Source organism: Scyliorhinus canicula, chromosome 5 (genome assembly GCF_902713615.1).
Source record: "Scyliorhinus canicula chromosome 5, sScyCan1.1, whole genome shotgun sequence".
Classification (NCBI taxonomy): Eukaryota; Metazoa; Chordata; class Chondrichthyes; order Carcharhiniformes; family Scyliorhinidae; genus Scyliorhinus; species Scyliorhinus canicula.
Window position 1 is genome coordinate 65,990,028 of NC_052150.1, and position 26,030 is coordinate 66,016,057.

A 26,030-nucleotide genomic window follows, 5' to 3' on the forward strand; every position below is an offset into this window, starting at 1 on the left:
CTTCACCATCTGGATTTTCCTCATGTTAATTCTGGGTCAGTTGTGGACAGGTGTATGGAGATTATGATTAGTCAACAAATGTATTGTCATCCTAACACACAACTAGCAGGGTTGTGGAATGTAAATTAAATGTCTTTTATGATCTAAAGGTTGCTATATATTGTACTGCCATACAAATCTTTCTGTACATATAAATGTAAGCTGTGAATATTTGGAGTATTATGGGGTTTGCGGGAGTAAATTGTCTGATTAGCCATGATTGCATTAAATTACAATGCTGGCTCGATGGGCTGAATGGCCTAATCCTGTTCTGATGTTCCTATTTGAAGACAGGCTCTCAGAGTGTCTGGAATGCACTGCCTGGGAGGGTGGGAGAGGCAGGTTGCCTTAAATCCTTTAAAAAGTACCTGAATGAGGACTTGGTATGTGATAACATTCAATGCTATGGACCAAGTGCTGGCAAATGGGATTAGGTAGGCAGGTCAGGTGTTTTTCATCCGTCGGTGCAGACTCGATGGGCGAAGGGCATCTTCTGCACTGTATTATTCTGTGATTTGCACCACATTTACAAAAAGTCACCTTGCATGTTCAACAACTGATCCTGCATGAACGACTGCCAATATTAGTTGAGTGATCAGAAAGCTTTGGTTCCTGACTGCTGATCGGTTAATTTATAATCAGCCTGGTTTATAATCATAGAAGGAGCATGATCCAATATACAAGTACAGTCCAAAGTATATTCATAGTGTGCCCTGTGTATTTTCACTTAACGCCATCAGCAAACCTTTGTTGGAATAAACCTCTTTTATTTCTTACATTTTTTTTATATACCTCAGGGAATCACAAGTCCATTTACCAGCAACTGCATTGAAAGTGAATATTATGCAGCTGTTACGCACAGAGAACTGCCTTTTATGCAGAAACTATGCTAATTCCAGCAGCTCTTTCCTTCTTCTGGGTGCAGGTTAAGGGTAAACCTACTCAGAAATAAAGACCAGCATGATGGATAGCAGCATTTCTTTCTTGTGCTCCACCATGCCAGGCCAGGATGCATGACGGAACTTGGCTTGTACTTGCAGAGTGGGTACCTGTTGGGTCAAAATCTGATAAGTTCTTGAAGAAGCCATGTTCAAAAGCAAGAGAATTAAATATGTATTCACCAGGAATGGTTCACCAGGAATTTGCTGGTGCTTTCTCCCAAGCAGCCCCTATAACTTCAGTGGAAGACTGACAGAAACTACAGATAGATGTTTAAATAGGTTTCTGCCAATTTTCTATTGAAGTTATTACAGCCATTGATGGACCCTCAAAAGAAATCTTGACATATTGATTTAAAATTACAAGTACTGTGCCTCTGCTCTGCTGAAAACTAACCTGGAAGTAAGGTCCTTCGAAGGTGACCATTAGATTTTTGTTCCTTGCTATTTATATGTGGGTGCGGGGCAATGAAGAGCAAGGTGAATGGATTCGTTCTCACTTTTTAAAGGCAGTTCAGGCTTCCCATAAAAAAGTCGATCACGTGCCATGAATCGGACATGCATTTTTGATTACTTGTGTGTGTTATAGCACTTGGCAATGCTTTAGCTGCTGCCTCCTCTGGCCTAGGGGTGACACTGCAACCAGAGTGTTGCACATGATTGAGTTGTGCAGACAAAGACTCTTGAGTTGTCAGGCAGCAGTGCTCAGGAGACCTATCATCCACTCCGCTAACCACCAGTCAAAAGTGGGAGGGTTGTAAGTTCTCTGGTTGAACCTAATATGAGACCTGAGACACAATATTGAGCCTGCCTTTGTCTTACCCAATCTGGTGTCGGGATTTTATCTTGCCTCCAGTTCGCACTGGCAAGTCAGCACCATCCAACTTCCCTCCCTCGGCAGTCACCCTGCAGAAAGAAATAAGAATTTATATTTGTTTTGATATTCTAGGGAAATAATGGCAGCACTGATTATCCTTTCATTTTATCAAACAGAAGTTGAAAACCTCCTGTATAAAATCAGTGCACTTTCTAATCCCTGTGACTATTTACATGCTGTTGTTTGTTAAATGGCAACATTTATTGATTAACTATGCTCAATACTGAGTTGTATTTTTGCATGCAGTGAGTGTTCTTACAGTGTGTGGTTCAGCATTTTTAAATGTCAACAGAAAACTGCTATTGATCTGCAAGACTTAGGGAAAAGAAGTAAATTACCATATGAGCAGTTTGTGGTCATTAGTAATTGCTCCACTGGGCAATTATTCAGCTGAGCTTACCATTATTCTGCATTTTGTTATTGACACTGAAAGACAAAATTATATTGGAAATCATATCAATAATTTCAGTTTTATGTACCTGGTCTAAGGGCAAATCCATAAAACATAGTAATAATTATAGTGCAAATTAAGTGAGGCATTTTATTGCCTCATCCTTTAATTCTATTTGTGACTCCATTTATGGTAGTTGGCCATTTTATTTAAAATTCGCAAAGATATGACATTAACGTAACTTCTCACAGCCTCATCATGTCATAGGCTAAATATTTTTGCAGAGAAATTTAACAAGACCATAACATATTTTAATTATTTTGGTTTGTGCATTCATTAACTACACAGGAGAAAGGATGGGTCAAAGGTTCACTCTCACACATGAGGAAAAAAGGGTGGAAATGAGCGTTAACACCCAGAAAATTGTGTGCAAGAGCTTATGAGCACATGCCCACCATCTCTGTGCAAATTGATGGCATCAGTGACCATCTGATGAGGTCACACAACTGACTTAAAATAAAGGTCCCATATTTGCTGTCACTTTGTTCCTATGTTCAAAGTTCTCAATTAATAGTGTTAACTTATAAATACGATTATGTCAAATTTCTAAGTCAATTTAGGGAGAATATAATCCAATTATACCAAAGAGCTATTCAACTATAAATTGTTTGATCTGGTTTATAATGTCCAATGTGCTTGGCAGTATGCATACACTGGAAGCATTCCACTTGTCATATTGGTAAAAGCAGGAAAAGAGGCATGCTGCATTAGTCCTGAAAAAGGTATGCCACCTTTGCATATGTAGTTAGGGGAAGTAGTGGTATTGTCACTGGACTTGTAATCCAGAGACCAAGTGTATTGCTCCAGGGACCTATGTTTGAATCCCACTACAGCAGATGGTGAACATTAAAGCCAATAAATACCTGGAATTAAAAGGCTACTGACAATCATAAACATTGTTGATTGTCGTATAAACCCATCTGGTTCACCAATGTCCATGAGGGAAGGAAATTCGGGGGTTTCCCCTGGTCTGGCTTACATGTGACTCCTGACTCACAATGCCCTCTGTAATGGCCTAGCAAGCCACTCAGTTCAAGGGCAATTAGGGATGGACCATTAATGTTGGCCCAGCCAGTGATGTCCACATTCCATGAACAAATAGTAAAATACAATCTAAAGCTTGTAAGGCACCATTTACAAACTTAGTCTAGCCTGATGTCAGCTGTACTCAGGAAAACATGGATTACATGCAGCCTAATCAGCAATTCAGAAAGGAACTGCTGGGAACCACCTCCCAGATGGTAAATTTGTTTAAAAAGAAAACTTGCCTGAAATGTGGAGTTGGGACAGCAAGACCACTTCTCCCAGTTCAACTGCAGTACCGAAAACCGATTTCCGTTTAGCTCCCTTCCAATTGTCCCAAACTCCATTCCCAGAAGCTCCCTGAGGGTTGCTGCTGGTGACACTCAGGAGTCCACAATCTGATGTTAATTTGCTGGTAAGCTTCCTGGGGACAGACAATAACCTTTGATGGTTCAAGAGCTTTACCTTCATGCCTCCCGCTCCATCCAACAATAAATCAGTGTAGTTTATTGTACAGGAAGCAACCCATTGTTCAAAGAAAGAGAATAAATAATTTTAAACTTCTATTGGTTTCTATATGTCACTGTGGAAGGGTTACCACTATTTTTCTTGTTTGCCAATTGGTTGTTTAAGGTGCACTTTTTCTGTTGTAATAAAGGTCAGAAAGCACTTGAGGTAAAGTAAGGGCAGAGCAATCAAGTTGAGGGTCAGTAGACATCTCTCCTTACAACATCCTTCATATCAAAGCAAAATCAACCTGATGGAGTTTCTGTATTTCTTTCACAGGTTGTCAGTTTTAAGTCCTCTTATTTTCTGTTAGTAAGTTACAGGAAGCCAAGAATGTTTACCTCACTGTCATCATAACATGTCCATTGGCTTTACAGCTTGTCTGGTGTTCCTTGAAGGTCGATTGGGTTTTCAACTCTGTTATCTATTAGGCGTTTGATGGAGTGGCCCAGATAACAGGAGTGGGCAAAAGGATGAGAAATTTTTTGAAGATCAAAAGTGGCTGTTCATTTTGTTATCTGACTCTATCTGTTGTCATAGTAACAAGTTTCTTTTAACCTCTGCCATCAGATGATTTGTCTGTAACTCCATGTACTGCTTGTACTGTTGACTGCACCGTGTCAAACTAGTGCGTATAAAATATCCAAAGCTTTTGGGTCATTGCTTGCATCTCGTCTTTAAGATCAGCTTAAGTCTGCAAGAAGTTTTCAGTTGCAACAAAATAAACTAATTTAGAGATTATAAAAAATATTAATTGTGCTTGTGGTGAAATTTAATGATATGCTTCATTAAAGATTAGGTCCCATATAGAACATAGAACATAGAACAGTACAGCACAGAACAGGCCCTTCAGCCCTCAATGTTGTGCCGAGCCATGATCACCCTACTCAAACCCACGTATCCACCCTATACCCGTAACCCAACAACCCCCCCTTAACCTTACTTTTATTAGGACACTACGGGCAATTTAGCATGGCCAATCCACCTAACCCGCACATCTTTGGACTGTGGGAGGAAACCGGAGCACCCGGAGGAAACCCACGCACACAGGGGGAGGACGTGCAGACTCCACACAGACAGTGACCCAGCCGGGAATCGAACCTGGGACCCTGGAGCTGTGAAGCATTTATGCTAACCACCATGCTACCCTGCTGCCCCCAGGGCATATTGATCTTACTGGAGTGGACACTGTACCCTGCATGAACCATTATATAGGTGTCAGATATGACTCAGTGAGTAGCAGTCTGACCTCTGACGCCAAATGTTGTGAGGTTCAAATCCCACTGCAAGAGACTTGAGATCAAAAATCTAGACAAATACTTAAGTGCTGCTCTGGTGAAAATGTGTGCTTCAAAGATGTTAACCCAAAACTCTCTCTGCCCTCTCAGGTGGCTGCAAAAGATCCCACAGCACTATTTTGAAGAAGAGATGGGGAGTTATCCCTGAAGTCCTGTCAATAATTATTTTCCAATTAACATCGCTAAATCAGTCTATCTGCAGATTGTCATATTGCTGCTAATGGGATCTTTCTGTGCACACATGCATTGTGTATTTCCCATATTAAAACAGTAACTTGGAGAGCATTTAAATGGCACATTCGAAGGTCATGAAAGGTTCCAAGTTTGATCTTGCTTGTAATGTAAACATTAGTGTTTTATTGCTAACAGTGGGAAACTGTTTTCAACATATTGGTTAGCCACAAGTGGCTTTCACAAAAATATTTTTCACCAACACTAATTCTAATGTAGATTTTTATTGTTCACAACTACTTACATTGGAACTTGCGTTTTGCTGTGGTTTCTTGTCTTTGAATAAATGCATTATGATCAGTCTAATATTTTACATTTGATTCAGAGGAATCCTCATGCATATTAGAGAAATTATGGATGTGACCAACATAGATGGAGGTTTAAATTTCATATTCAACTTGTGCCGACAGATGAAAAGTATGAATAAATTACCTTTAGCACTGAATGTTTATTTTAAACATTAAAATATATTTATGGTAAATAAAATGGTCAGATAACATCATTTTGGAATATTTGCAGTTTAAGACAAGGTGCTATCTCCAGTCTTATAGGCGGCACAGTGGTTAACACTGCTGCATCACAGTACCAGAGACACGGGTTTAATTCCGGCTTTGGGTGACTGTGTGAAATTTGCACATTCTCTCTGAGTTTGAGTGGGTTTCTTCCAGGTGCTCTGCTTTCCTCCCACAGTCCAAACATGTGCACGTTAGGTGGATTGGCAATGCTAAATTGCCTCTTAGTGTCGAAAAGCTAGATGGCGTTCCAGAGTTATGGGGATAGAGTGGGGGAGTTGGTGCTCTTTCAGAGGACGGGGTGTAGACTCAATGGGCCAAATGGTCTCCTTTGGCACTATAGGGATTCTATGATCTTTGGGTTATATTTATGCAGCTGAATCTTAAGTTACCCAAATCTATCTCATATTGAATATTGTGTAGTTTTACTTAGCAGATGATGCTTTATTGTTGTTGTTCTTGAATGCTTTGACAGTGGACTAAAATGTATTTGCTGGATTGGATAACAATCTAATTGATTGTTTCAGTGTTATATCAGCCGTCAGAAATTATTGAATGATAACTAACTTGGTATCAAACACTGAACCTTTTGTAGCCTTTATATTCACATTGGCAGCCAAATTCTCCACATGACAGCTTGAATATGCTAAAACATTTCTCCTAGCTGTGAATTGTTCAGTTACTGAAAGTTCCACTTAATTGCAAGTCAAAGTAGCCCAGAATATCATGATTTATGTTCTTTCCTGCTATTTGTTAAGAGTGCATCATTGGAAGTGTTGTTCTTGAATCAGCTGTAATACAAGTTGATAGAACCCATGCCTCAGAAAGCTATGGGTTTAAGTCCTGCTTCAGAATCTTCACACCAAAATCCAGTCTCAAACCCAGTCAGTACTGAGGTCCAGCTGTCTTTCAGATGAGACATAAAATCAAGGCCCTGTCAGCTGTCTCAGATAGATGTAAATGATATGATGGCACTATTTTGAGAAAGAACAGGGGAGTACCCCCATGTCCTGGCCAATGTTTATCTTTGAATTAACATTATGAAAACTGATTATCTAATCATGATCACATAGCTGTTTGTGGGAGCGTGTGTGCAAGTTTGGTGCCGTGCTCTCTAAATGACAGCAGTTCTGACACTGAAAAAGATTATTTGTTGAGAGCAAGATATTTGGGAAGTTCCGAGATTGTAAAAGGCGCTGAATGAGTGCAAGGTCCAGATTTTTGTCCCCACATCATGCACTCAGAATCAAGAGAATTACTGTCTTTGTGCACCTGACCTTTAAAAATGTCTGCCTTCGGGTTGGATTTTCAGTCTGACAGGGGTGCAGAGTGAGTCTGAAATGGGAGTTGGTGCAAGCAACAACAGAAAGAGTAGGGAGACGTCCGTGTGTGGGGGCTGGCTGGGCGTAAGGCTTGCCTCTGTGCACCGGTATTGTGTTTAAATAAATAAATAAAATATTAAAACAAGAAAACAGTCCTCACCCCTCAGCCCTTTCACTCCTCTACACACTCCCTATGCTCCATTAATGCCAACCCATGCACTTTGTACTTAGATGCTCGAGGCCAACTCACCTAGCATCCTTGGACACTTCCTCAACAGCTCTGACAGTGTTGATACTTCCTTGACAATATTGAAAATTTTGATACCTCCTTGAACAGCTTTGGCAGTTCATTTACAGTTCCTTGACAGCTGGACAGTTCTTTGACTGTCACTTGACAGATGGGTAATTCTTCAACAGCAGGAAAGTTCCTTGACAGCTGGACAATTCTTTGGTAGCTTCACACTTCCAATGAGTTTGTGCGCAAAAAATCCATAATCATGTTTAATTTTAACAATCCCAAATGGTGTCTTACCTTTCCCAAAGATGTCCAGGGATCCTATCCAAAGGAGTACCTTATCCTTGTAAAGGGTCATGCTTAGTATCCAACTTAACCCTAACCCAGCAAGTTCAGACCTCCTCCTACCTGTTCTAATCTGCACATTTCTCAGTGGCAAATATCTGGGCCTACGTCTTTCTTTCTTAGAAGTTTTTACTCTTGATTATTCTTCATCTTTGAAATTAATCTTGATGTTTCTAAACAACTTGAACTTATTATTCTTTATTAACTACAGGCAAACGAGATACAACAGTAGAACTAAAATATAAACACTGATTGTCTTTTTAAAAATTGAAGACATTTTCTGTTTTCTTCCTGGCTCTTCTATCAATTTTGAGCAGAAAGATGGGCGATGATCTGCATCCTGACCTATGCCAATAATGTTCGGAATAACCTCTTAGGTAATGAATGAAAGTACTCATAAAATATTCTTACCGCTGTGCATTGCAAAATGTCAAATTAATTTCCTGTGAACAATATTGTTCTTGGTCACAAACACCTGGCAGAAATGTAGATTTCTTAAAATTAGTATTGTATGTTGATTGTCGGATCTCCCAAAGAATTTTGTTTAAATTTTTAGTTTCTCAGAACCATTGCTCTTTATTTACAGGAAGTATTTACACATCTGGGGGAAGTTTTACACATTTGGGCCTTACATGAGGTTGAAGCTTCTCCACCTTCCAGGTCTCCCTTACTTCATTGTCATGTGATCTGGCACCATTATTACATCAGTCTTCTGATGTTAACCCTTTACTCTACATCCACCACTCCACCCCCAAGTCTTTATCCCTAACATATTTATATCCTCCTACATTTCCCCCCAAAGTCTCAGACGTCAACAGTGTTAGTGTTTGAGATGCTTTGATCAATCACCCTGATCTCCTTTTGAGGTTGAGGATATTCCATCCATTTCTTTCTGTCACAGTGAGTATTCTTTTCCTCAGTGGCTGTCGAGCTTGTAGCAAGCCTTTTTTCTTCTCCTTCATCAAGAACTGAGTAATAAGCCCAGGTTTTTATTGGCTTTCTCTACAAGGATGTTAGGTTGCTGTGGTTTCTCCTTATCCTCATCTGTCTCAATCCTGTATGATCTTGGCTATGGATGTTTTTCAAAGATTGTAACATCCATTCATTGGTCTCAGGCCCACACTCTCTCCCCAGGCTTTAGCACTGGTAATGCCTGTGCTCTCTGCCTGTGATTAAAGTTCTGAGCGAGGTTGATTCTTTATTCTTTTCCATTCAGGTACACCCTCCTGTGGTTTGTTTGTAGTGATATTGGCTTTGAGTTTTTTTTTCTCCTGGAGATGGAAGCTGCTTCTCGATTCCTACCCATTAGTAACTCTGATGGTGAGCCAGCATTGTGTCATCGTGGGACTGTCTAACTGTGAAGAGCTAGATGAAAATCTTTGTTTTTCTTATCTTTGATGGTTTGCCCCCCTCTCTCAGCTACTCCATTCACTGAGGATAGTGTGGTGAACTCGTTACATGAACAAAGCCATATTTGTTTATGAAATTGTTAATTTGCAAATTGTGGCCCAACGTTGTTTGAATTGTACAGAATCCCTTTGGGGATTGAATGACTTCTTCTGCTGTGATGTTATATAAATGAGTAGTAATCAATGATAATGATTTTGAAGAAGGTTTAAATTCAAATAAGTCCATTCCCAAGCACTCTCATGGCTATGATGGAAAGGTATACAGGTAATAAAGGTTGGTTTTGTTTGTGGCTGTTTCTGGCACAAGGAAGATAGAAATCATTTCATTTCTATTGAGTGAGCAATGCCTGGCCACTGACTGATTGCTGTGCTCTCGAACAACACTTTCTTATTTCTAGATGACCTTGGTGAAGTCTTTGAAGAACATCAAGTTGAAGTGTTCTCCATATAACTATTCTCTTGTTGAAGATGAGCAACCCATCAATTACTGTGTGGTGTTTGAGATTTTCAAAGTACTGTTCTAATATTGGCTGAGTGGGGAAATAGTCAGGCCATTCTTCCAGACAATGATATGGGCAGCACGGTAGCATAGTGGTTAGCACTGTTGCTTCACAGCTCCAGGGTCCCAGGTTTGATTCCTGGCTTGGGTCACTGTCTGTGTGAAGTCTGCACGTTCTCCCCGTGCCTGTGTGGTTTTCCTCCGAGTGCTCCGGTTTCTTCCCACAGTCCAAGATGAGCAGGTTAGGTGGATTGGCCATTCTAAATTGCCCTTGGTGTCCAAAAAGGTGGGGTTACGGGGATAAAGGGGATAGGGTGGAGGCGTGGGGCTTAAGTAGGGTGCTCTTTTCAAGTGCCGGTGCAGACTTGATGGGCTGAATGGCCTCCTGCTCTGAAAATTCTATGATCTGTGGCAATGGCAGATGGGGTTTTCACCATCTGGAATGGTTGTCCATTAAAATCTGATGGTCTACTTGTAGGTTTATACATGTTCTGCTTGATTGGGCATCCTGTATCACATTGGCATGTGCTGACCCTGCTATAAGACACCCCCTGTCCTTGCAAATAACCTACGCCTCTGCTCTCTTCCCCAATGCTTGCAAGGGCCTGACTAATTACATTTGTTTGCAATTTTCTGGAGGATGTGTCCAATGAAAATAGTGGGCTGGCCCATTGGTGAAAACCATAAAAATGGGCTGCACGCTTATCAATATGATTTTATGTTCACCTTTCATATGCAGAAATGGTGCTATTCAAAGTAAAATAAACTTAAACGGGAAGCCAAATGAGAATAAATCAAGCCATCTTTCAAGAAATGCAAGTTCCACTGAATTGAACATCCTCCTCAAGCTACCAGGACATTCTGTTCTGGACAAGGCTTCTAACCGCAGGTGAATTAATGGCTGCTAACTGCGTCGACATGCATGGACGGCGACTGGAGATATGGCCACCACTGGACGAGACAAGGAAAAAGTGGGAGAAAGAACGAGGAATGGAGTTGGGGGAGGACTCTGGAGTGAAGTGCATAAATGAACTTTATATCCTCATGCGCAGGGCTGAGCCCAATGCAGGTAACAGTAGTGTACAGGGCACACTTGACCAGAACATGCATGAGCGGATTTTTACGGAGGTGGAGGACAAATGTGAACGGTGCCAGGGAGGCCCGGCCAACTGCGCCCATATGCTCCGGTCATGTCCCAGACTTGTCAGGTGCTGGACACCCTTTTCCGAGGCCATATCTAAGGTTGTGGGAGAAAGCATGGTGCTACCCCCATGAGTGGTGGTCTTCGAGGTATCGGAACAGCCAGTACTTTTCACGGGAGAAGGGCAGACGCCCCAGCCTTTGCCTCCCTGATCACCCACCGGAGACTCCTACTCGACTGGAGATCAGAAGTGTCACCCAAGGCCGCAGACCGGCTATCCGCCTTAGTGGAATTCATCGAATTGGAAAAAATAAAATTCAACTTCAGAGGATCGGTGAAGGGCTTCCACACTACATGGAAGGAATTTACCAATCTATTTGAGAACCTGTTCATGACCAGCAACAAATAAAAGGGGGGGGGGGGGAGCACCAAAACAGATAAAAGATTAAGGTGGGGGGGGGGGGGAGGACAGAGAAGGAAAGGGGAAAAAACACCACCCAGTGCACAAATGAAGAAGGGCAGAGGGACCAAAAGGAGACGGGGGTGTTTTGTTATGCTCTTGACGTAGCATAAGCTGCTTCCCTGATGTGCACTCTGACAAAGGAAGGTTCAGACTTGGAGATAGCTTTAACACATTTATTAAACTGTTACTAATTCTCCTACTTGGATTTGACTCTCCTGTTAATCCTGCTATAGCTACTCAGACTGACGAACCGGTCTGCTACAATCCACGTGGTGGGTGTGATGTGTTTCAAATCAACCCTGTGTACACACTGAGAGCCTCCACTGGGAAGAGGAAGATCATATGTGCTGTGTCCTTTTATATGGGTTGGTGTAATGCCCTCCTGTGGTAGTGTCCCCTCTGTGTGTATCGTGAATGCCCATTAGTCGTGTCCTATCTTACTGACCTATTGGTTGAATGTCTGTATGTCATGTCTCTGGTGCTCCCTCTAGTGTACATCTAGTCTATGTGTATTTACATTAACCCCTTGTGTATTTACAGCGATGCATATCGCCACAGGGGGGAGAACCCAGGGGTGTGACCACAGCAACAACAAGAAGGAGCACCTCGATGACCTCAAACAAGCCCCTGGTATGTTTTAATGCCTTTGGATCTGAAGTAAATAGTGAAACAGCATACTTAGGATAACCGATATTGAGGGCCAAATGTTAACAGGCCTCATATCTGTATACAGGTTTCCTGTGTATTTACACCAAATCTCCGTGTTTCACCATTTTAATTTTGCTTTATGCTGTATGTTGCCTTCGGACTAATTGTTCTCTTTTCTTTTTTTTATTTACATTTTTATTCAGCATTGTTGTTACAAATTAATCCAAAAATCTGATAAAAACATATATTTTTAAAAATTAATGGAATTCGAGCTTTAAGAATCCAACTTTAGCAGAAAGGCCGTGGTTTAATTGTTGTGATAAGTTTACGGAGGCAGAAGTCCCTTCACCAGGATTTCTTTTATTTACAAAACCAACAGCCGAACAATCAGGTGCATTCAGCTTGCTGTCTACACAGGGGCACTCCCTGTTATATACAGAGAAAGCAGATCCCTGATTGGGCCACTGATCAGGACACTCATATTCTAACTGGCCAATCTCAGAGGCCTGGCCTAAGTCATTATATCCCCCCCTCCCCCCTCCCCCCTCCCCCCCCCCCCCCCCCCTCCCCACCACGTCCGAGGAGCCCCCATGGTCTTTGTGACTAATGGGACTCCTTCTTTGTTTCTGTGCTGGGTCCGGACCCTGCACTTCGGCCTCCGACGTAGGTGGGTATAACGACTAGGCGCCCGTCTTTTCCGATGTGAGAGCCTGAGAGGTGGTTCGCACTGTAGCCATCTGGAATGGCCACTTACAAAGGGAAACATGGCCACTTACAAAGGGAAGTATGGCCACTTACAAAGGGAAGTATGGCCACTTGCAAAGAATCACGGGAAATATGGTCAATGCAAGATCCAGACAAACTCAGAGCTTAAGTGTATATTTGCCACTAGATAACTAGACACTATTGAAACCTCCAGCCAATTTGCATTTTAATGGCCCATTTCCCCAGAACAAAAGACTTGTACTCAGGTATCAGATACAGAAACAGATTCATCGGCGCCACCCCCTTGCTCAGGGAGCCCAAAAAGCTAAGGTCAATGACCGCTCAGGACACGCCCTGCCCCTTTATTGGCCAAAACCGAAGGCAGTAATCGAAGCCTGCCGAATTATTGGGTCCAAAGCTAAGGACCGCCCAAAAGAGAGCAAACCCCCAGAAGGATAAAGAGAGACACTGCCATGTGTTCAGTCTCTTTTGGCCCTGGCGCACCGACACTCTCTTGGTCCCTGTTTATGCCTAAAACCAATTGCAGCATCACGACCAGAAGCAAGTTCAAGACCAACGATCGCCACCAGACGGATGAGCCCAGCAGAAACGAGGTCACTTCTCCAGAACCAGCCACGCAAGATCCGAACCAAGGCCTTGTTCCTCTGCATAAAGCCGGGTGCCTGAAGTTAAGTACAGGTTGTTGTAGTGTTAGGTGTTTTATGTTGCATGTCGAAGTAATTCTTGTGTGTACACTTCATTGAACTTGAACTAACTGGTTGTTTGGTCTTTGATCGATATCCGGTAAAACCTTGTGGTGGTATCATTTGATACCTGGTGACACTGAAAAGCAATATCAGCATTAATAACTATCAATATCCCGTTAAAAAGAGCAACATTATTGGCGTCTCCGGTGCTGATTGGCAACAGCCCCTTTCCTCCGGCGGCAGGGGGACAGCTGCAGCATCATCCATGGTGTCCATATCCAAGTCCGATGTCCTCACCAGTGGTGTCGGAGGGGCGTGAATAGTTTGTTAGGGAGGACTCTCCACGGTCCTTGGTAGGCTGGTCTGAGTCAGCTCCGGGGGAGGAAACAAATCCGAGGCCCGCAGGTGTTTTCTTTTACATGTCTTCCCATACGTATCTCACACGACACAGGTCCTGTCCTGGCCTTGACTGTTCCTGCTACCCATATGGGGCCATTGGCATAATTTCTGACCCACACCTTTTTTCCCCGTGTTGGATTGCCTTTCTCGGCGAGTGTTGTCATGGCCACTGCATTGGGCCTCTTGGTGTCGCTCTACTATTCCGTCTAAATTTGGGAATAGTAGACTCAAACCTGGTTTGGAGATGTCTGCCCATGAGTAGCTCCACCGGTACTTTTCCCATTGTGGCATGTGGGGTTGTCCTGTTGTCAAATAGCCAGCACGACAGTTTGGTGTCCAATGATGCTGCTGACTATTTTTTCAACCCGACTTTTAGGGTCTGGGCAGTTCTCTCCGCCAACCCGTTCAATGCCGGGTGGTGTGGTGCCGTCCTTATGTGCCGAATGCCATTTGACTTCATGAAGTTTGTGAAGTCCTGGCCGGTGAAAACCGATCCATTAACCAAAACTAACACCTCCGGGATACCATGTGTTGCAAACGAGGTGTAATGTTTTTTGATTGGAGCTGTTGAATTTGCAGAGTTTGTTTTGTAGACATCCAGCCACTTGGAATGGGCGTCTACTATTACAAAAAACATTGAACCCATCAACAGGCCTGCAAAATCGACACAAAGTGGCGACCATGGTCTACCCGGCCATTCACATGGGTTCAGCGGGGCTGTTGTGGCACCTTTTGCCCTTGTTGCCATTCTTGGCACCAACCGACCAATGCCGCTATGTCTGTGTCCAGGCCCGGCCACCAGACATAGCTCCTGGCCAGCATCTTCATTTTTGAGACTCCATTTTTGAGACTCCAGGGTACTCATGATGTAGTTCAACCAGTATGGCTCGACGGCCTTGACTTGGAACTACTCAAGCTCCCCATAGCAGGATCCCATCTTCCACAGTGATATGCTCTCTTCTGCTCCAGTAAGGGTGGAATTCCACCTGGATCGGTCTTTCATCTCCTCCCGTTCGCACCATGTGTTTTATTTTTGATAAAACCGTGTCCCTTTGAGTCTACAAACTGTTTTCTGCAGCCACTTGAAGGTTGTCCGGTAAATGTAAATGTAGTGTCATCACAGTTCCCTCTATTCTGGGTACTAATGGCAGGGTGTCCGGTAATGGCAGCCTGCTTAGTGCATTGGCATTTGCCACTCGGGTTCCCGGCCGATGCTCCAGTGGATACTGGTATGTCGCCAACGTTGGATCCGGGCCAAAGCTATTGGTGGCATTACTTTGTCTTCTTTCAGCAAACCCAGCAATGGCTTGTGGTCTGTGATTAGTGAATGTCCGCCTGGACAAGTACTGGTGAATTTTCTTCACCGCGAAGATCACAACCAGTCCTTCCTTTTCAATTTAGGCGTACTTTTGTTCTGCTGCTGCTGCTAACATTCTGGAAGCAAAAGCTATAGGCCATTCCTGTTCGCTTTTCCCTCTGCATGCCAGAACTGCACAAATGCCATATGGAGACACCTCGCAAGTGAGCACCAACTCTTTCCTTGGTCGTATTGTGCCAAGACATTTTCTGAGGAGAGCTGTTCTTTGATCTTCTTGAAAGCCCTGTCTTGGCAGACGGACCACTCCCAGGCTTGCCCCTTTTTTAGTAATTGGTGTAGGGGGTCCACGATGGAAGCCCTGTTCTGTATAAACTTTCCATAGAATGTCACCAGTCCTGAAAAAGATCTCAACTCCTGGATTGTGGTGAGGCCAGGGCATCTCCCTCACCCGATCGTCCAAAAGGTAACCCTGCTTTTGTCAACCTTGTACCCCAGATAGGTTACTTGAGGTGCTAGGAAACCACATTTTTCCCTCTTTAGGCGTACGCGTGCTGCTGAAAACCTCCTAAGGACTTCCTCCAGGTTTTGCAGGTGTTCTGTTTTTGTTATTCCTGTAATGAGGACGTCGTCCAGGTAAATGGCGACTTGTGGTAGCCCTTGCAATATATTCTCCATTGTCCTCTGGAATATCGCACAAGCTGACGATACCCCAAAGGTAATCTTGTCTACTAAAAAAGGCCCTGCAGGGTGTTTATCGTTGAGAGTTTTTGTGACTCTTCGTTCAGCTTCAGCAGTAGATATGCATGGCTCATATCCAGCTTTGAGAATAAGAGTCCTCCAGCCAGCTTTCCCTCACGCTCCAATCTTTTGATTTCCGTATTGACTTTCTGCCTTAACACGAAGGGTACTGGTCAGGCCTTTTTTGGGGCTGCCTCTGGATCTACATGTAATGTTGCCTTTGCTCCATTTATTGTTCTGAACCCTTCTTGGAAAACCTCTGGATATCTGCACAGGAGTTCGCTCAGGCGACCATTTTCCAGCTTGAAAATGTTTACCCAATCCAGCTGGATCTCTTTTAGCCAGTTTCATCCCAATAAGCTTGGCCCCACACCTTTCACTACCATTAAAGGCAGCCTAACCAGTTGCTCTCCATAAGCCACAGGTACATGTGTTGTGCCCAACACTCTCAGTGGTTCCCTTGTGTACGTCCTCAGTTTTGCCGAGGTTCTGGTTAGGGATAAGGGTTGGAGTCCAGTGCAAATTTTATTAAATACTGTTTCCCCTATCACTGATACTGCTGCTCTCGTGTCGACTTCCATTAGTGTGGGCGTCCGTTAAACTTTATGGTTAATTTAATGTTTTGTTATTTAACCATCATTACGCAATTTAGTTGTTCCTCATCGGAGGTAGGTGGGGTTTCTAGGGTGTGCATTCTCCTGTGCCCCGGCCTACATGTCCTTCTCCAAGATAATGGTTTTGGGCTTCTATTTCTCCTCTTGGGCTCCGATCTCTGGCAACAACTACAATATTTTGTCGGGCGAAAAGCTGCAGGGGCTGCCGTCTGTCTGGTCCTAATTTTTGCTGGCTTGGGAGCGGTTCTGCAAGTGGGCCTGGGTAACTTTGTATTCAAGTCGTTCCTGAGGGTGGCTATACAGTTGCCTACCCCCCTAACGGTAGTCCCTTAACTCAGTTTCACTGGTGTGGGCGTCTACCTCCATCGTAGTATCCTGTAACTCGTGTGCTCCGCTTGCTGCTTTTTCTAAGGACAAAAACAGCTGAAATGCTTGTTTGCAATCCAGCTCGACCTATGCTGACAGACGTTTGTGCTTTGCTAAATAATTTATACCATACACCAACTGGTCTCGGAGCATCTCGTTTAGTGTCAGGCCAACTTCGCAAGCTTCCGCTAATCTTAAATTTGTAACTGACTCCCCAGTGTCTCGGAATGCTGAGTAAAATGGCTACCTTTGCAGGATTACAGGTGGTTTAGGATCATAGTACTTATTTACTAAGTCCATCAACTCCTGGAAAGTTTTCGTGTCCGGTGCCTTCGGAAAAGTGAGATTGCGCATAATGCCGCATAATGGAAAAAGCTGCTGGCCCACACATGGGTGGGTCAGCAGAATAACACGTTGCTTTTCATCCGGAATTATATCATTTACTCTAAAAAAAGTACTTCATCCACTCTGCATATTGGGCCCAGCCTTCCACTGCAGGGTCAAAAGAGTCCAAATTCCTGAATAAAGGCATTTTGCCTGTCAGTAACATAGCCTCAATATGGGGTGGCTGCTAATGAGCAGCTTCCTTCGAGTCAGTCCATTTTCCTCATCGCCACTGTAATAACTTCACAGAGGCAGAAGCCCCTTCACCAGAATTCCTTTTATTTACAAAACCAACAGCCAAACAACCAGGTGCATTCAGCTTGCTGTCTACATTGGGAGTGCAGAGGATCTGACACTCCCTGTTATATACAGAGAAAGGGATTCATAGAATTTACAGTGCAGAAGGAGGCCATTCGGCTCATCCAGTTTGCACCAGCACCGGCTCTTGGAAAGAGCACCCTCCCCAGGCCCACATTTCCACCCTACTCCCATAACCCAGTAATCCCGCCCAACACTAAGAGCAATTTTGGACACTAAAGGCAATTAAGCATGGCCAATCCACCTAACCTGCACATCTTTGGACTGTGGGAGAAAACCGGAGTACCCGGAGGAAACCCACGCGCACACGGGGAGAATGTGCAGACTCCGCATATATAGTGACCCAAGCCAGGAATCGAACCTGGGACCCTGGAGCTGTGAAGCAATTGTGCTAACCACTATGCTACCGTGCTAACCATGAATCAGGGCACTCATATTCTAATTGGCCAATCTCATAGGCCATTTTATAAGGGCAAAATGAACACTTCAGTTGAAGCAACAACTTAAATTCCATTGTTGTTCCCCATTACCATCACCTGCCTTTCGTCGAACAGAAACAGTGGCACTCAACCGCTCAGATCCAGAACTCAATTCAGTCATGGCAGGGTGCGCAGTGCCAGAAACATGGCACAATTTCTGGGCTCTAAAGCACTTTGATTAACTAGCTCAAAATGATGCTGCAGTAACGTCACCAAAACTCTTCTCAGCATTGCTGAGAAATAAATGGCAGCCAAGGGGACGTAGTTACGCGCATCTTTTATGATGTAGTATAATAACCTTATTGAAAGGAGAAAGTTGAGATAAAGAATTAAATTATGTAGAGACAAATAGATATTCTGAATTGAAGGCCCAGCATTCAACTTATTGCAGGCTAAGTATAAAACTTTTTAAATGTCTGAATACTGAAATTCTCCCTCGGTGTACCCAAACAGGCGCCAGAATGTGGCGACTAGGGGCTTTTCACAGTAACTTCATTGCAATGTTAATGAAAGCCTACTTGTGACACTAATACAGGTTATTATTATTATTGAAATGACATGACAGCTCAAAATCACTCCCAAAACCACCATCGTTGTTTTGTTACATATACAAAATAAACAGTGAAATCTATGGTAGTGGTTTGAGTCTATTATTTTTGCCAGCGTTTATTTTCATTGATTCTTGCTTCTTCATAGAATTTACAGTGCAGAAGGAGGCCACTCGGCCCATCGAGTCTGTACCGGCTCCTGGAAAGAGCACTCTACCCAAGGTTAACACCTTCACCCTATCCCTATCCCCATAACCCAGTAGCCCCACCCAACACTAAGGGCAATTTTGGTCACTAAGGGCAATTTATCATGACCAATCCACCTAACCTGCACATCTTTGGACTGTGGGAGGAAACCGGAGCACCCGGAGGAAACCCACGCACACACGGGGAGGATGTGCAGACTCCGCACAGACAGTGACCCAAGCCGGAATCAAACCTGGGACCCTGGAGCTGTGAAGCGATTGTGCTATCCACAATGTTACCATGCTGCCCTTATACATGGAAGAATAATAATTGTGACTTAATCACTCCAAGTTAGCAAGTGATAATCAAGTGTGGATTGCTGGAAAACAGTACACCTCATACATACATACATATAAAAGGCACTTGACTTGAAATGTTGATGTTGGAATGATGTGATCATCTGAAAATTGTACTAATTGGAGTGTGCTGTAGATAATGAATGAACTAATCTCCATTGTGTTAATTATATCGTTATCTTTCCGCAATTTGCATTGGGCGAAAGAAAGGAACTTGCCATTATTACATTAACGTTTGAAATACTATTTTTACATTTGAAGATATACATATGGATTCTGGTTGTTTCATTTACTCTTTGGAAATGAAAAAGAAATACCCTGCGTTCATATCATCAGTGTTATGCAACCGTGAAATTCAAGTTTGCCAGGTTATTTTGAGCTTGATACTCTAAATGTACAAGAGTTTAATCAGATATTATTTGGATGCTGTCTAAATTACTGGAATCAATTACAGATTCATAGTTATCATTTATAGAAGAAGCTGCAAAGAGAGGATTTATTTTAGCAAGAATATAAGATTGTTATAATATATTCTCATGGGTGACCGAACACCAGGGAGACGTGACTGAATATTTGTGAGTTTTAGTGTAATGTATTTGAATTACTGATCTAATCCTTTAGGGGAAGGAAAAGCAGCACATTATATTATACTTGGTGGCCGTTCCCTCAGACACCATGGTTTAAGTGCTTATTTTTCAAATACAATGATATTTAAACTAGTATTGGGTGGTGAGAATGTTTATTAAAGGAAATGCAGGCAATACCAAAGTGCTGTAAGAATATTTATTTGTAAAAACAGTCATGAACTGTACTCAAAGCTTTTTTATTTTCATATGTTTTAAGGGAACATTATTCATGATTTGAAAGTTATGTCCAATGGCTTGAAATGTGCTTAAAGAATTAATTGTAATAAATGACCACAATGCGATTATCGATACCCCCTTAATGATGTTAGAATAAGCAGTTTAATGGCACAAAAACAACCAGAAGTATTATTTTCTTTGCAAACAGCAAATGCTGTAAAACTATACTCTTTGTTATGTCTTTTCCTGTATGTCAGGAATAATGACATTTTGGATTCGAACTGCTGGAGCTTCATCAAATGTCTTTCCTTCCGCCCTCCATGTGGCGTGGCTGGTGAACAGATAGACTGATACATTGTTACTCGGCCTGTGACTGCAATACGACAGTGAATCTGGCACCCCGGGATATTTTTGGACGGAATTCTCTAGCTGTTGGGATTCTCTTTTCCTGCTGGCAGCACAACCCCACCAGCGGTTTTCCCGATGGCATGGGGTGGCTTCAATCGGTAATCCTATTGGCAAGCGGAGGGAAGAGAGAAACCCGCTGCCAGCAAACGGTGTACTGCCAAGAAACACGCGGTTGGGGACAAAGAATCTAGCCCATATTAACATAACATTGAGTTACTAGCTCTTTACGAACAATGCAATAACAAAATACTCACTGTGCTTCACCGTCTCCAATAATGGACAGCATCCTCTACTGGCGACCGCGTTCCCTCCACATGCGAGTGACTGTGCAACAATAAGCATGTGCCCCTATTGGTCACAGACTAACAGAGCCCACACACAGTGGTCTCTTTCAAGAAGTCACATGGCAATCTTACAGAGTCCGAGCAGTGCAACAAATGGGCCGTGCACGGCAAAGGGAAATTAGAGGGAAGATTGCTCATCACTGTCTCCTGTGATACATAATTGAATAATAATTATTTCCTGCTCACTCCCTAAACAACTAGTTGTGTCTTGTTGAGTACTTGTAAAACTACAAAAACTACATGTAGGGCGTAATTAAACGGAAACGTTTCTCTGAGTGGTGGTGAGCGAGAACTGCCGTGGGCTTCCCGACGCTCGGCCATGCGAGGCCGTCACTGCGATAAAATGTTAATTGGTCCACTTAAGGAGGCCCCACAGGCTTCTCGCCGTAAATCATGGTCCCATCGGCTGATTCTCCAGGACCGCACTCACCAGCCTACTGCTAACAAGAGAAAGCAGCACGTCAACCGAACCTGCACAGCCAACTCCACACAGCTCGCAGCCATGCTCCCAAGGAGACCAGCCCCACGATTCAGGATGCTGACCTGGGCAGACTACTAGAAGTGGTGGAGGCCAGACGGAATGCCCTGATCCCCCGAGCGTCAGCCCTAAGGCAGCCAGTGCCGCCTGGGAGGAAGTGGCAGCCGCAGTCAGCTCAGGGGTGTGACCAGGAGGACCGGCACCCAGTGCCGCAGGAAGGTCAACAACCTCCACTGGGATATCGGGTGAGTTTGTACGGGACCCCTGACCAGACCCCACCCAAATCTCCCCATCGTCCCCCATATTCGGCCCATCTCCCCAAGCCATCTCCTCCAACTCCAGAGCAGCCACCTCCCCGCAATTGAACCACGTATATGGTTAACAAAGCCCGCTCTGTGTCTCTGCAGGAGAATTGACGAGAGAGGGCCCAGATGGGCGGCGGGGTGCCGGATCATCAGAGTCCTTACCCGCTCTGAAGAACGGGCCCTGGAGGCCGGAGGGGTGGTCGAGGACAGAGCAGTGACCACTATAGAGGTCAGTGCACGGCGCAGAGGTGAGGATCCACCAGACCCCATGCAGATGTCACACGTGAGTTGTTAATGCTGTACAGGCTGACCCATCCCGCCCACTGACCACATGTCCATTCTCCCACAAGACCTGCAGTTGACGGCGCTGGCCCATCCGGGCTGACACGACCTCCCTACTTCCCAAGAGAACACCTCGGAGGATGCCACTGTTACTGCGGCAGAGTTGTCAACCCCACCCTCCACCAGCGCAGAGCCACTCATCTCGGTGGGCGACAGTAGTGGTCAGGCTGCAGGTGAGCACCTCACAGTTGCTGATGCGCATCTGGTGAAAACAGTAACACCCAGGCGAGATAGCAGTCAGATATCTGTTGGGTCCCAGTCAGATGCTGAGCCTCTGGAATAGGTTTACCCGGAGCTGATGCAGGTGATAGTGTGAGGCCGTGAGATTCAGAGGGAGATGTCAGCGACACTCCAGCAGTCCGTAGCTGATTGGAGGGTTCCTACAGGCTATGGGTACCAGAGATGAAACCGGCAATGTGTGGCACTGATGCCAACACTGCTCGGGTGGTGACTGCAGAGGAAAGCCTGGTGCATAACGTGGGCAGCATGAGTGGAAGTATCCAAGGTGAGGCACAGTTGGTGATAGCCATGGCTCAGTGCCTCGACTGCATGTCCCAGTCGCTGGGGGACGTCACCCAGTACCAGGTGGACTTGATGAGGATCTGCGTGGCATGTCCCAGTCACAGATGGGCATTGCCAGTGCGCTCCAGAGCATGTCCCAATCATTGAGGAGCATCGCTGAGGGCGTCAACACAATGCTGCAGACATTGGGGAGCCGCCAGGGCTGGCAGAGGCAGATGATGCAGGAGCAGCTGGGGCTCGATCCAGTTGCCCCTCTATCCTGAGGTGAACCCCAGGACTCTATGGGTGTCAACTCAGAGCCATCCTAAGGAATGGCGACCACCAGCTCTCCCGAGTTCCAACCCCCTGACGATGGCGCGTCTCGCAGTCAGCACCCAGAGCAGGGCAGTACGGTGGGCCATGTGCCACCAGCAAATGCGGCGGGTCCCTCTGACCCCAGAACCCCCAGAGGATGTCCATCCTGGGGACACACCTAGACGCAGCGGTAAAGCATGGAAGGCTAAGAGGGTCGAGGGTCACTGAGAGGGCACTGAAAGTGTGGGTGGAGGGGCACGGGGTAAGAGGGCTCAGGGGAAATGGGTGGGGGTGAGTCTGGGAGGGGCGGACGTGGGGCAGCACCATCAGGAGAATGGGGACACTTGTGGGCATCATTAAAATCTGTTGTGCTCGACCAATATGATGCCACTGGCACGTTCTTCCGCTATGGGGGCCGAGCACCAAAATCCCATGCCCCATTTCCCCGGACATGGAAGTCCTACGCTTCCCCCCCCCCCTCCCCCCCCCCCCCCCCCCCCCATGCAGGTGATGGGTGAGCAAGCAGTCAGCAGACAATCAGGGGTCAGACAATGGCATTGAATGAGGAGAACCAACGCTCAGCTCTCTGTGTGTTATCACCACTCCCCTGCCATCAACCGTGACCTGTTGACAGTGCCGACACGATCCCATCACCCTGGGGAGATGTTACACAGACCATGCGAGGGTGTGAATTGTGTGGGGGGTGGGTTGATGGTGACGGGGGGAGATGAAAAGCAGAGGGATGGAGAAGGGGGTGGGAAGGGGGTTGAGGTGAGGGGAAATGACGGGCGAGGCCACATCCTATGTGAAGGGGAGCTGATGTGGACCACCACACTCCCCTATGTGAAGGAGAGCAGATGTGGGCCTCCCTGGCCTTCCAGGCTTGCCGATCCCTTGCCTTCCTGCCTGTCCTCCATCTTCCGAATAGTCCTGCAGGTCTTCCCCGGGCTCATCCTCCACCTACTCCTTGTCTGGTGCCTTCTTGTCCTCTTCATCCTCCTTGGAGGTGGTCAGGTGTTCCTCCACCTCTAGTGCATTGCCCTGTTGCTGTGCCAAGTTGTGGAGGATACAGCAGACCACTGATGATCGCATGGGCCTTATTGTATCGGGTCTCCACATAGGTCACCGGCCTCCATACTGCCGTCATTAACCAGATTCTCAGCGGGTAAGCATGTTCCCCTAAACCCCCAAAGGTCAACCGCTCATCCTGGAGTGGACTTCAAAGAGTCCAATGATGTCCAACTGCTCCAGGATGTAGCTGTCGTGCACAATTCCTGGGAAGCATGCACACACCTACATAATGCTCATGTGGTGGTTGTACATGAGCTGGATGTGCAGGGAGTGGAACCCCTTCCTGTTGGTGTTGGGCTCTCCTCGACGGTCTGGTGCGCTCAAGGCCACATGCGTGCCATCTATTAGTCCCTGGATCGGGTGCATCCCATTGATGGCAGAGAATCCTGCCACCCGAGCATTTTGTTGGGCCTGGTCCATGTCAAAGGTTATGTAGTTTTCTGCCAGGCAAACAGGGCACTGTGACTTCACTTGTGAACTGTAGCTTGTGAGAGGCCACACAAGTCCCCACTCAAGCCTTGGAATGATCCTGAGGCGTAGAGGTTCAGGACAGCCGTGACCTTCACGGCCACCGAGAGCAGGTATCCTCTTCCTTCATGTGGTGCCAAGTCCACGAGAACATGGCACAGGTGCCGCATCGTCCCTTGTTGAAGCGGAGCCTCCTATGGCACACACTGTCCATCATCTGCTCGACAGACAAGCAACTGTACACTTTAGGTCATTGCGGGCCAACTCCTCTGGGTCACTTGCTGGCTGGGGAATCGGCCGGGTCCTCAGGGTGTGGGGCAGTGCCCGGCACATGGGTCTCTGTCTCAAAACTCTGTCTAAGCTTCTGTCACTGCTTCATCTGGTGTCTGGCCGCCTGGCTTGCTAGCAGCACCACTAGAGCAGGTTCTGCACGCTCTTAAGATGGCGGCGATCCTGTGCAATATCTGTAAGGAATTGGTGAGGTGTAAGACTGTCAAATAGTGGTGTTCTCCACCCCAGGATTCTACCCTCAAGTCCCCCCTTGCTCCTCCCCCTAGATGCTCCGCCCCCTCCATCCGACACGCCCTGCCCACACAGCCCCGGATGCAGTGGGGTCCCCTGCTCACCAGTCCCAGATCCTGCATCCCAGATACCTGCACGTAATGTTACCTGGACCAGTGCTGGTTCCCTCCATGGTGTACACACACACACTCAAAAAGCTATAGCCTGCATCTACATGGCCAGAGGCCTCCCCGGTCATTGGGAGTTATGGGTGGTCGGTGGGGCAGGAGGAGACCCCACGGTCCACCGATTGGCATGGTGGGCCTGCGGGCGCTGTGATATTCCCCCCCCCCTCCCCCCCCCCCCCCCCCCCCCCCCCCCCCCCGCTTGTAACACCCTCAACCCTCTCTAAGCACCAGGGCAGCAACCCCAGGGCCCCTGGGCTCTTTGTCTGTGAGAGAAAATGTCTACTCATCTTGGGTCCCCACAACAGGACTTTACCCAGCTTCACCTTTTTAAAAAGGAGTATTAATCGGTGCCTGTGTGGCCACTTGCTGGGGAGACCGTTAGATCACTGGGGGTCATTAGATAAGGGGTCTCTCATGTCAATTGTATGGAGATTGGGCTTTAGTGGTGCTTATTAGTTTCTCGCCAGGCTATTGCGGGGTCCTGATTTTGCCAACGGGAGTAGGGGGGTTAAATTTTAAACAGATTGGCACCCGACGCGGTTCTTGATTTTGGCCTCTCTCATGATTTAACAGCTTTGTCGCACTCTTGCTTAAGCGCAGCGTGGCCATTAAATTATGCACCAAGCATTCAGAAAGTTACATTTTTGTCGGGTCATTCAGCCTAATGTATTTAAATTGCCTGCAGATATTAGAATAGTGGTTAAATAAAATAGAAATGCAAACTGTGAAATTCAGCATTGTTGATTTAATTTGCAATGGTGCTGAAATGATCCCAACAAGTTCGGCCATTTTAACATTTGGGCAGCCGATTGACAGAATGTATCAGCTACCTACCTGTTCCAGCAGGAAAGAGCTGGCGTCATTTTGAGGCTGGTCATTATTTAACTAGAAGGGGAAAGTAGATAATAACAATAATAATAATCACTTGTCACAAGTAGGCTTCAATTAAGTTACTGTGAAAAGCCCCCAGTCTTCATATTACGATGCCTGTTTGGGGAGGCTGGAACGTGACCCTAAAGAAGCATTCCAGTGCAGCACATTGGATTCAAGCCTGGATAATATTGTTAACCACCAGGACAAAAAAAACTGTTTTATCATAGGGCTCGGGTCGGAACTCCTGTTTCTTCTGTCCCTCTGAAAATAATTTAAAACTTGACCTGCTTCGGGCCACTTCTGCTGCATTGCCAGTCCAACTAGTGAGAGAGAGAGCAGAGTGTACATGGTTGTGTTTTAAAATGGCAACATGCGTG